Here is a 13,422-nt window from a genome sequence, read left to right as displayed (position 1 = left end):
ATTAGAACATTTTTCTGGAATGTATATAGTTGTTATATATTGGGTGCAACGAATTACATGTCTGTGGGTTTTATTTAGTTCTGAGATATTGAAGATTTAGCTCATAGTTTCCGATTATTTTACTGCCAGAGATATGAATTCAGTAGTATACACCAGTTCCTTCCAGATCGCCCAAGTGAGGTGGGCGAGTCTTTCCCTTTTATGCCTTTATTTTTACAGTTTTTCGAAGCATTTCATGACTGGGCGTAGCGTTTCACGACGTATATTTTAAGAGGCCACGCCCTTTGTACATTCGTGGTTATTTCCCGTTAGGGTAAACGGGCTCGCATACCTTCATGGTTATTTCCACAACACAAAAAAGTGAGAAAAATAAAATTCAAGATTGCCCTCTAGCGAGGCACAGGAGCCTTTTTCGCCATCCGGCTCTTTTTTTGCGTTATTAACCGAGAAAACGAAAACTGAGTGTCATGCACGGAAGTAAAGGATTTTGGTGTTGTTTACTTTGCCAGAAAACTCTTTACTGTGTTAGCCATAGATCGCCGCAATTCTCGGTCAGTTGCTTGTATTTCGGTTGCTCGAGATTTTTGGAAAAAACATACAGCTGCCTGTTCTCCCAATCGAGCCAGTGGGGAACCAGGATGAAATTGTCCACCATCAAGGTCGTTTTGCCTTATCTCGAGTGCCCCACTATGAAGCATCGAATACTTTCGGGGAGCAACTCGCCGTTTTTCTTTCTTCTTTCACCTCTTGGTTACGTCCCAGCTCATACGATATCGCCGGCATTTACCCAGGAATTCTGCGAACCGGGAAGACCCAGCCACTTGACGTAAAGTTTACCCTTCTTCCGTCGCAGCACTTTCTCTACGAGGTACGTGTCCGGGAATTGGGTGGAGGATATTTCCTGTTCGTAGAATCTCCCCTCTATGTCTTCGCCGTCCACGGCGCTTTTAAGTCTATAGGTGGGTATGTAGGGCGGGGAGGATGGCAGGAGAACGTCGGTTACGGTGAAGATCTCGGTGGACCAATTCCTGGTGAAACCTTTATCGAACACACCCGGTCGCTTGAACTTGCTCACCCTCAACTTGTCCCCTATTTTATACTTTGCTCTCTTGCGACCGCTGCTCTGGCTTCGCTTGCAGTACACCTCGGATATTTAGTGCCCCTCGTCTTGCTTGATCACCTCCGACGGTTTCATTCCGATCGTCCAGTTGTTGTATTCGTTCAGCAGTTCTGGCATCAGGTCCACCCACTTGTAGTTACCGCGGAGAGTGAATCGCTTCCACATGAGTTTCTTGAGGGTCCTGTTTAAGCGCTCCAAAATGCTCGCTTTCAGTTCGCTGTAGGAAGAATAGTGGAGGATCCCGTTATCCTTCAGCACCTTCTGGAAGACTTAGTTGTGAAATTCCTTCCCGCGATCTGTCTGAAGGAAACGAGGCGATCTTTTCTCGGAGGTGTCAACGCCGAGAACTCATGGCGACAGAGGTGGCGTCGTTGGAGGCTTATAGACGACAGAGCTCCGATGCAGAGCTGGAGCATGGACTATTATCTTGATTACTTTCTTTCAGTTCTTCATTCCTTCATTTTGTTCTTGTTTACTTACTTACTTAAGGCCCACGACTTACGCTGGCGACTTGATAGGACAGCACCAGCTCCAAGAAAAGCGGTATCGTATGCTCCATGCTCGTCGCGGTAGCTTCTGCGTACACACGGTCCCCGACGGAAACGATGTCGTACAGAACTCCGCTTTCATGTTGTCGTGCTTGATCCTGAACAGGCTCTTCCCATGATGCAACCTGATCGCGACACCACTCGAGGGATGTAAGTCCACAATCCGGAGACTTCCGCCACAGGGCGGGAGTTCGTAGACGATGCGATTGTTGGTGAACACGAAAAAGATCTTGCCGGTGTTCTCTTCAAACTGCCTCACGATGCCGTTCAAGTGGACGACCGTGGCGGCCAGCAGGTCGGTTCGAAAAGCCATCAAAGCCTCGTCGAGCAAGTCACGAGCTTTCACAAACTCCTCGCTTGATATCTTGACGTACTTGGTTTCTTTCTGTTGTAGCCGAACACGTTCGTCGGCATGTTACAGTGCATCACTTTCTTTTCCCTGGTTTGACTATTTTTTTTCCCTTCTTGCTTCAAGAAAGACCTCACTGGTACAATTAGCGACCGATTCTCCTGCCCTGAAGAGCAACGGTTCGCCTCGCAAGGCAAATTTATAGCTTATGGCTAACACAGTAAAGAGTTTTCTGGCAAACAACACCAAAATCCTTTACTTCCGTGCATGCCACTCAGTTTTCGCTTTCTCGGTTAATAACGCAAGAAAAGTGCCGGATGGCGAAAAAGGCTCCTGGGCCTCGCTAGAGGACAATCTTGAATTTTATTTTTCTATCTATTTTTAAATTTCTATCACGTTTGGCTCGTATTGGATATATATTTCTGTCAACATAATTTTATTTTTAGTCATATTTGAGAATTCGATATACCAGTGAAACTTGCTTAAACGGAAATATTACCATGGTCCCTGAAAATCATGATAAATTCACTGGATTCAACGGAAACTATCTAACTCAGAAATATTCCACTATGTATTGTTGAGAGAAAATGTCAGTTTCCGCGCAAATGGTCTGTCAATCACCTTTGGAAATCAGATATATTAATTTTTAAGACACCGAAGAAACACATCACACATCACTATCACTAGACTGGTTTTAAAGCCATTGGTTGCTGCATACTTGTATTAGCAGCCAGGGACGTCGGAACTTATTTCGTAGTGAGGGGGGGCAAGTTTTTAAATCCGCAGACATTTTTTAAATATATATATATATATATATATATATATATATATATATATATATATATATATATATATATATATATATATATATATATATATATATATATACACACACACATACACACAAAATTTATAAAATTTTACATTTATTTTATTTCAAATATTCATGTAATTTATATTACATTTTAGATTATATTAGAGATGCTGCTCCCATCGTCCTCTCCGCTCTAGGTAATATAATTGCACAAACAAGTGGTGACATACATTAACCAGCCAATGGACGTTCTGTTGGCGTATTTAATTGCATTTAATCTTACAGTTAGCTAAACTGTGATGCATGTACACATTGGGGCAATACCAGCTTCGTTGAGGTCATGTCACGATGTAGAAGAGGGGCTCCTGGATAAATCAAGTTCTTAATTGTTCAAGACTTCCTTTTTAATCATATCATTTAAATACAAAAAATTACTAATTATTAGAACAAAGTTAGAAGGACTTAATGGCTCAGAATAGAAACCAACCTTTTGAGAAGCTCTTGCATCGTAGATTTGAGGGTCCTTACTGTTCTGATTTCAACACGTTCCAAAACTAAGGCCCATAAAACTGTTTTAGAATCTCCATACCATTGCTTATCTGAAGCTGTAAGGAGATACTCAGCACACGTAAGAACAACGTATTACACCACAGAGGATTATTTATGCTGGCTGTAGGACCTGGTGCCAGAGCCTTGATGGGAAAAGTAGTAATTCCTCCTTGTTGCAGGGCGGTCAAGTGACATTGTTGACCTTAGTTGTGGGTACCTTACAGCTATCACCTGGTTCAACTGCAGGTGAAGGAACATTCTAATGAGAAATAAAATTCCAGTTTCCAACTGTAGCATTAATACAGATTATTGAATTAAAATGAATAAAGAAATTGCAGGGGTTATCCGGTATAAAGAAAGGCATTATCTAAAACACGTATTGAAGTTTTACACTACAGAATGATGAAGATTCCCTCGGAATATTGACCAAGTTTGTTGTGGTGATGTTCTAAACCATTCGAGGGCTGATGACAAGAATGGAGCTAGTTCTCAAAATGTCCGAAGCCCATTTATTTAGCCTGGTCTACATCCAGGGAAATTATCTTCAAGACACAAACTCGTTTTATTCTATTTTTGTTCCATTTATATTTCTTGAGTTAATGTTGTGAATGAATAATGATTGGATTAAGTAGATAACGCTAGGACAACAACGACGCATCCATGCGTTGCCCAGGATTCGAACCTAAAATCGCCTTCCCCGATTTCAAAATACCAGGGGCAAGCGCAAGGGAAATCTACTTGCAGACATTAAAAGCATGTTCCTTACAACCAATACTTATGCTATGTGTACAGAAATTCTAATATTCGAATCGTATGCCCCACCCCCACCCCGAAAAAATAGCCGGCACGAGACGAAATGTGGTGCGATGTGTTACAATATCGTGCGATGAATATTTATTCCGTTTTAAATGTATACGTTCAGACGTATTACCATTGCAGATGTAACTAACTTTTGCGCAATGACTAAAGGATATGATGATGATAGTCATGAACGAAGGAATCATGTATGTGCTTTCTCGGAAATCGAACACCTTGCTGTTAAGCTTTTAATTTTGGTGGCTTTATCATTATCACAATAGCTTCCTCAAGAATAATTTTATTCTACTGCTTACCTCCAAAAAAAACGTCTTTTGTTCTGCTTGTTCCTTTACTCTTCCCCTGAAACCACATTTTCAGAAACACATTTGACATGTTAATAATGATACGACGCGGTGGTCGACGGACACACTGTTTTCCCCAAGTTTTCGATGCACTCGATAACTGACTACTGACTTTTAGTTTATGAATGGACCAACCCAACACCAAACTTCAACTGAAAAGTTCAAGAGAAAACGTGGGAAAACTCGATCATCTTCCGAAACGCGCACCTGAATAAAGCTTTCACGACAGAGGTTGTGGATATGAAAGAAAAGCAGAAGGGATGCAGAGAAAGGGAGGCCAGGAATTCTTCAAAGGATATTTGGTTCCTCCACAACACCTGTTTCGCGGAAATATGCCACCTTGGATCTATTTCGGAACCGCAGACCGTTCTTATCTGAGTGCAACGACCTCTGCCCCATCGCCACCACCTCCCCAGAGTACAGTTACGAGGGAGGGCATCTGTAGAAAACCTGGTGGACTTGGAAAAAGAAAGAGGGCATTTTTAGGAGGGACAATTCACGTTACGAAACTGCCATTTCTAATCTCCTTAGGAATCTTTCAGTCACGTACTTGTTGTTCTTGCTGTTAACGGAGTGCAAAAATATGTTCATATTTTTTTCAATTGATTGATTGAATTAAAATTTGTGGGTGCGTCGGCACTTAAGGCCATTTCGCACCCTTCTATGTATACGGGGAAATGTCCCCTTATCTAAAATTCTGACTTAAAATTTAAGAAAGGGGTGTAGATAGCCCCTTGGAAAAAACTAAAAGTGCAAGGTTGTAAAGAGACCTGCACGAGACAAACACAACACATTAAAACGTCAGAAAAAACAAACTAAAAACCTCCTTACAGACGGTGGAAGAGTCCAGCTCTTCGCAAAAACCTAAAAACATGGGATAAAATACTGCTGTCATCACCCAAGAGGGATGACAAACAGCCGGAAAGGTTATAAGTCTGCCGGAGGTAAGCAAGATCAACACATTCAACGAGAATGTGTCGGATGCTTAAAATAACATTACAAGCACGACACAACGGAGGGTCCAGCCCTTGGAGCAGGTGACCATGCGTTAGACGGCTGTGTCCTATACGCATGCGGGTAAGAATAACTTCTTCTCGCCGAGAGGGACGGGATGAGGAACGCCAAGCACCTATGGTGGGCTTAATAGCGTGAAGCTTGTTCCCCGTTTCCGTATCCCACTCGGCCTGCCAAGTGTCAAGAAGGCGACAACGGAACACGTTCTGCAGGTCGCTAGCAGGCAAAAGGTGGACGAGAACATCGCCATCTGCATCAGCAGACTTGGCGGCAGCATCAGCTGCTTCGTTCCCCTGGATGCCCACGTGGCTAGGGACCCAACAGAAGTGTACATCCGCACTGGCTGATAAGGACACAAGCCGTCTGAATATGCGTTGCGCTACCGGATGCCGGGAATACGGCGAATCCAGGGTCTGCAACACGCTGGTCGAATCACTGCACACAAGGACTTTCTTCAGACCATTGACGTCTGCAAAGTCCAGTGCCTTTAGAATGGCGTATAACTCTGCCGTAAAGATGGAACACGCAGGATGAAGCGAGTAACTGGAACTTTGAGAGTCTAGGACGAAGGCGCAACCAACTGATTCCACTGTCTTGGACCCATCCGTGTAAAACACATTAAAATTGGGGTGCTTCGCACGAAGTTCTAAAAACCGTTGCTGGTATACAACCGTTGGTGTTTCTGCTTTTGGAAGGGCAGTTAGAGAAAAATCGATGGAAGGTGCAGGAAACTCCCAGGTAGGGAGAGGCGGGATGAGTGGAGAGACGCCAGGAAGATCACTGTCAACACCAAGTGCTGACAGGATCTCGTCTGCACGAACACCAAATGGTCTAGTGACACTAGGATGGAGCCGATACCTTTCAAGCCTATTCATGTCTGAGATGGTGTGAAATGAGGGATGTGAAGGCATCGAGCGAAGATGGAGGAAGTAGTTCACTACCAGCCGCTGTCTTCGCAGAGACAGCCACGGCTCAGATGCCTCTACGTACAAACTGGCGATAGGGCTGGTCCGAAAAGCACCAGAGCACACACGTATACCAGCATGGTGGACGGTGTCTAGGATGCGAAGTCTAGATGGGCGGGCAGAAGAATACACGACACATCCATAATCAAGCTTCGACCTGATGAGTGCACGATACAATCGAAGCAGTACCGTCCTATCAGCACCCCAGGAAGTATGGGATAAAACACGTAAAAGGTTGAGAACTCGAAGACAAGAAAACTTTAACTGGCGAAGGTGAGGTAGCCATGTTAATTTCTTATCGAAAATGAGGCCCAGGAAGCGGACCTCATTCACGAAGCACAGGGGAGATTTCCCCATGTACAGGTCAGGATCGAAATGACATGTACGTTGACGACAAAAGTGAACACACACGGATTTCTCGGATGAGAAGGTGAAACCTGTTTGGGAGGACCACTCAACCAAACGGTTTATCGTCAGTTGGAGTTGACGAGAAGCTGACGCGAGATTCCGTGAGCGACAAAAGATCGTGAGGTCGTCTACATACAGAAGACCATGTACAGGGGCAACAATGCTCGCCATAACACTGTTCACTGCTATGGCAAACAGAGTCACACTTAATACGCTGCCCTGCGGGACACCGTTCTCTTGTTCTTGAAGATCCGAAAAGGAGTTCCAAACACGTACGCGGAAAAAACGATCAGATAAAAAGTTTTTAATAAAGTACGCCATATGGCCACGGACGCCCCAAGAATGGAGCTGCTTTAGGATGCCAAAACGCCACGTTGTGTCATATGCTTTTTGGAGGTCAAAGAAAACTGCAACTAAATGTTCCTTGTTGAGGAATGCATCCTGAATGTGTGTTTCCAGCTGAACCAGATGGTCCAGTGTGGAACGGTTGGAGCGAAAACCACATTGAAAATTACTTATCAATGAGTTTTCCTCCAAAAACCAGGTGAGACGCTTGTTGATCATGCGTTCCATCAACTTGCACACACAGCTAGTTAAGGCAACGGGCCTGTAACTCGAGGCTGCGGTGTGTTGTTTACCTGGTTTCAGGATGGGAACAATAATAGCTTCTTTCCAGGAAGTGGGGAAAGAGTCCTCCAACCAAAGCCTGTTGAATACCGCCAAAAGGAAATTTCTTGCTCCAATGGGCAGATGACGAAGCATCTCATAGTGGATCTTGTCCACTCCAGGAGCTGTGTTCTTAGAATCTCGAAGTGCCTGATCGAACTCCCGTTCAGTGAATGGAGAGTTGCATGGCTCGGTGTTATGACTTCGAAAAACGAGAGGGCGTCGTTCCTGACGTTCCTTCTCACGGCGGAAACGTGGTTCATAATTTACAGAGCTAGACGCACCAGAAAACTGCGTGGCCAAGATATTAGCTATGTCTCCGGAATCTGTGTACAACGTCCCATCGTGCTCCAGAGCGCTCAGAGGAGTAGATGCACCCCCCTGGATGCGACGTACTTCGGTCCAAACGGCTTTCGACGAAGCCTGCTTCGTCAGAGAAGACACGTATTGGACCCAGCACGCCTTCTTACTGGCTCGAATGAGCTGACGGGCACGGGCACGTTTAATGCGGAACTGCTCGAGGTTTGCGGCAGTGTGGTTCCTATTAAATCGATCGAGAGCATGATTGCGGTCCTTGATGGCTGCACCGATCTCCGCAGTCCACCAGGGGACTGGGCGTCGCCTCGCAGGTCCACTGGGATGTGGAATGGAGGTGCGTGCAGCATCATGCACTCCTGACACAAAGACATCTAAGGCATCGATTGGTGGCAAAGTCGACGCCAGATCGACTTCAAGGTCCACTGCACGCTCGAAGGCTTCCCAGTCGGCCCGACTGAGATTCCAGTGAGGGTGTTGTTCACGTGATTGCTGAAGATGTTCGAAGGTAAGAATGAGAGGGAAGTGATCACTCCCACAGAGATCAGGATGAACGCTCCAAGATGTGGTAGGAGCAAGGCTGGGACTGCAAAAGGACAAGTCCAACGCAGAGTATGTGCCAGAGGAAGGACTGAAATATGTGGGAGTTCCATCATTCAGCAACGTTAAAGCTGATGCCTCACGGAATTGATCTAAAATTTGACCCCGGGGCTCTGTACGAACGGAGCCCCACAAACGATGGTAGGAATTAAAATCGCCCAAAAGAACTACAGGAGACGGAAGTTGTTCGAATATACAATGGAGGTCCTCAAGAGAGAATCGCTCCTCCCTTGTGATGTAGACACAGCACACAGATATTGGCTGTGGTAGATGGACCCGCACGGCGACAGCTTGGAGGGGGGTAGTGAGAAAGATTGGTGTTGAGTGGATGGTATCTCGAACACCGATTGAAACACCACCGTGTGCACGCCGACCCTCAGGAAGCTTGTCGGTGCGGTAAAGCGTGTATCCGTTTAGAATCACTGATTCATTTGGACGAAAATGTGTCTCTTGGAGACATATAATGGCAGGGTCAAATTCAGATATTAAGATTTGCAGTTCCTCGAGATGAGTACGGAAACCGTTAAGGTTCCATTGGAGACAATAAGCCATAGCTGGAGGTATTATAGTTACCTTTTGAGGCGTACTTTGTTTCTAGGCCCTGTCACCTTGATAAATTCTTCATCCGCGGCTTCGTCCTGTATCATGTCCTCGGGTAAGGACACAGAGGGCGAAGGGGATGAAGAAGGGGGAGTGGGGGCGGGTGCTTTTAGCGCCCGCCTGGCAGCTTTCAGCTGCGCTTTAAGTCTCACGGTGGTCGATGCCGCCCTGACTGGAGAGTTACTGGACTTCAGAAAATATTCTTTTGTGTGTACCTGCTTGAACTTCTTTTCAGTGGAGCGAGGAGTGGTTGCTGGTTTCCTCGAAGCAGGGCGAGCTACTACGGGAAGCGTTGTCGTTTGGGTTGACACGTCGCTGGTTTGTACACCTACACTGCGACGGGTAAGAGCAGCTGCAGCAACTGTAGCGAATGGCACAGGTAAAGTGGTGCGTATACTTTCGCGGAGACGTTGTTTGGCTTCACCCGCAGAGATTTTCTCTGTAACGACCAACTCTCTGATTTTCTTCTCTTGTTGGAAAGAGGGGCAGTCACGATGCCAGACTGGGTGCTCGCCTTGGCAGTTAATGCATTTCGGACCTGAAGAACAAGGTTCGGTCCCATGATCAGGCAGACTACACTTACCACAAAGGGCGGTAGTGGCTTTGCAGGAAGGCTGAGTGTGCCCAAAGTGCTGGCATTTGAAACAACGCATCGGGTTAGGAATGTACGGACGGACTTTGAGTCTCAAATATCCGGCCCGTACCCTGTCTGGGAGAGTGGTCGTTTGAAACGTCACTATGAGTGAAGCAGTTGGTACTAGTTCTCCGGACTTACGAGTCTTTATTCGCTGCACTGCGGTCACATGTTGGTCTGAGAGTGCTTCAAGAATCTCTTCCTCCTCAGCATTTAGCAGATCCCAGTGGCGAATCACACCTCTACTACTGTTAAGTTGACGGTGAGGTTCAACATTAACAGGGAAGTTGCCCAAAGATCTTAGCTTTAAAAGGTTGTTAGTCTGGCGATCTGTGCTGGTCTGGATCAATAGACTCCCGTTTCGCAGCTTTTTTATTTCTGGTACATCTGAACCAGCGGCGTAGTCTAGCTGTTTCTTGATCAGAAATGGTGACAAGTCCTTTAATGTAGCAGCTCCATGTTTCTTGGTTGTTGCAGATTCATCGTTACTGTCGGTCTTCTGCACTATACTAATCACAAGATAACGTGGCACGTTACTTGTCTTTTCCACTAATTGAAGCGGGCTCAAAGGCCGCGCTCGTTTTGGGGGTTTCCCCCCGTTTGAGTTGTTTTTTGTACCCATATACAAAATAATGTTATATAGGAGGGTCCATAAATTGTCGCCTCGACATGCCCTCTATGCCGAGGAAGGCCTACCCCCAAAAATGGAGGCTACTCGAGGACCAAACCGAAATCCCCGAGGCCACGTTCGCGACTGCACCTACCCCTGCAGCCAACACTGTCCCATCGGCACGTGCAACTCACACCTTGGGATAGGGGTTTTTTATCGAGGTTGTCTCCTCTAGCAGGACCCTTAGTTATAGGGAGGTCAAAGATATGGATATGAATGACGTGATGGAATGGTGAAAACGTGAGATATGGATGTGAGAAATGAGTGAAATGATGAGATGAAAATGACCTCCCCACCTTACTTAATAGGGAGGTCAAAGATATGGAAATGAATGACGTGATGGAATGGTGAAAAACGTGAAGTATGGATGTGAAGAATGGGTGAAGTGATGAGATGAAAATGGCCTCCCTACTAAGCCCCCTCGCCCCGTCAAGGCAGTCCTACATGGAGGGGGCATTTTTTTTTTTTTTTTAAATTGGTTCATAAATGTTTGAACGAAATCGTCGTATGAAGAAAATTGCCGTTTATGTGCTCTAAACCAATATCCTGCACGATTTGTAAAACACCTTAGCACACTTAGTAATCTTAAATGTTTGAATACAAGATAAAGGATTACTCTGAGCATTACAATGATGAAATGATGTTCGATGAATATTGTCACATATTGAGTTTGTCGACGTAACAGATCCAAAATGAAACGCATTCGTAACAAGACCTGTACTTAGGTTGTAAGTACTGGTGCCAACATCATGAATAAAGCTTTGAGCAATTTGTGAACCATTATTATCTTTCCTTTTTCAAGTAACATGTTCACGAGAACGTAAACTTTTTATCAATCGTTTTACATGTGTTGTTTCTGACGAAGCTTCAGGATCGGAAACAGATGAACTCAATCCGGAATCCATTAGTCGGTTAGGTTGGCGAGTTGCATTTACACTATTTCGTTGCATTTCACTGTCCCTTCTGACATTATTCGTATTTGAATGTCGTTACAGATTTCGTACCATATTTAATGTTGACAAGCTGCCAGGAAATATCATTTAAATAAGTTTCAAGAGTGTCTAAATGTTGCTCTTGTGTTTTTCTGTTTTCTTCTAATACAATTAACTTGTCATCAACAGTCTTCAATTCTTCTTTCAATTTGTTACCTATCTGTTCGTTACACTTAACACATGCAACGGCAACAGAATCAACTTTTATTGTCAGTTCTGAGACAATGTTGTCTAACCTACTATTGATATTCTTCATGTCTTCATTAACAGTAGAAAACTTTGTGTCCAGCTCCAGATGGACAGCTTCTAGTTTTGTATTCACATCAGAATTTAATTGATTGTTTTAACTCCTCACTTATACGTTCATTGGATTCTTGAAGTTTTTGATTGAGCTGTTCATTGCATTCCTTTATCTCTTGACTGGATTCCTGAAGTTTCCTGTTTAGCTGTTCATTGGATTCCTTCATCTCTTGACTGCATTCCTGAAGTTTAATGTTTAGCTGTTCATTGGATTCCTTCATCTCTTGACTAGATTCCTGAAGTTTCCTGTTTAGCTGCTCACTAGATTCCTCAAGGTTCCAATTAGCTGGTCGTTAGATTCCTGCAGTTTCCTGCTTTAGTGATAATTGGATTCCTGCAGTTTCCTGTTTAGCTGCTCACTGGATTCCTTAACTTCTGATCTAATTTATCCTCCATAAAAAGCATAATATCTGTAATGGTGTCCGAAGATCAGAAAAATTTGGAGTGACAGTTTCGAAATAAGATGGCAATTTGAAAAAATCATATTCTGAATTACATTTAGAACAATAAAATTGTTCACTGGTGGTAGAATAAGTACGCCAGTGTGTTGTAGTTAACCTTAAGCAATTAACATAATGACAAGAAAGACAACTTACACACTGTATAGATCTTAGGTCACAGGCAGGATCATTACGACAGTCAATCTTCACAGATTCCCCAGTCTGCTCATTTACTTCCCTATTTGCACTTCAGATGTTGAATTACTGTTGTCGCAATAAATGGTATCCTTCTTACATATTTCCCTGATTTATCAGCCATAATATACACAAGTGTCAAAATTGTACAAGGACAATCAAATTTAAAAGTTGAGAACTAAATACATTTGTTCCTCAAAATCCGAAGATACTCTTCTTTCTTGGGATCCTTTTCACTGTCGCCAGTGATTTGAGACTCGACGTTTGCCTAATCCAAAATTACCTTTTAGTTAAGTTCACTGATTGCACAAATAAAAAATGTACACACATCATAATTTCGAATATATATCTATATTAACACACTTCTACAATCACAATGATAGATGGTATTCACAGCCATTTCTTAGATGTTCAATTTTTATCAACAACGTTTCAAACAAGAGAAATATGTGTCAGTGTTGCAAGCACCTTAAATGTTTTCAATAACTTCATAATAATTGTGAATGTCAAACCAGTTTCCGAACCAGGAACCTTTTGTGACAAGATCAGCCACCGCGGTGGCTGTTTTATCCTTCTGTAAATAGATACTGTAAAATGTAAAGAAAATAAACGTAAGTATCAGATTTCGATTACATTATAATTTTATTTTATGTTTATTTCTTTGCGTGCTGTCAGCTACGTTGAGATATTAATGATCTTAAAATTTCTCTTTCACTTTTCTTTCAACTTACTTCATTTACTCCTTCACTATATGTCTACTTTAGTTCTGCTATCGGTTAACTAAAGTCTAGACTGGTTTTTCTTGGAAATTGAAGTCGCCATTTCTTGTCCTTTACAAGTACCTCATATCATCACATACACTGTCTTATTATTTATACTGCAAAGTCAAATCACTCCATCAAGGTCATTCTCGGTTTATACAAAAGCATCAGTCTTCTACCTTCCACAGAAATCAAAGGAATGCTTGTCAAAATCTGTTTGGCTGCTTCAAGTTCAATAATGACTTAAAATTGGGCACATATCAATATTGGGTTGCACACACAGCTGATTATTCCTAACGAAAACTAATATTTACAATCTTAT

At 43.5% G+C, this 13,422-nt stretch overlaps 1 protein-coding gene across 1 annotated transcript in view; it reads right to left on the bottom strand.

Annotated features, from left to right (window-relative positions):
- Positions 1-13,422, bottom strand: part of LOC146003602 (trypsin-1-like) — a 57,332-nt gene that overhangs the window by 24,923 nt on the left and 18,987 nt on the right. The window lies entirely within an intron of this gene.

Source organism: Lepisma saccharinum, chromosome 20 (assembly GCF_977018435.1).
Source record: "Lepisma saccharinum chromosome 20, izLepSacc3.1, whole genome shotgun sequence".
In the NCBI taxonomy this organism is placed as follows: Eukaryota; Metazoa; Arthropoda; class Insecta; order Zygentoma; family Lepismatidae; genus Lepisma; species Lepisma saccharinum.
The sequence above is the reverse complement of the archived record's forward strand: the minus strand, read 5'-3'. Positions and strand labels throughout refer to the sequence as shown.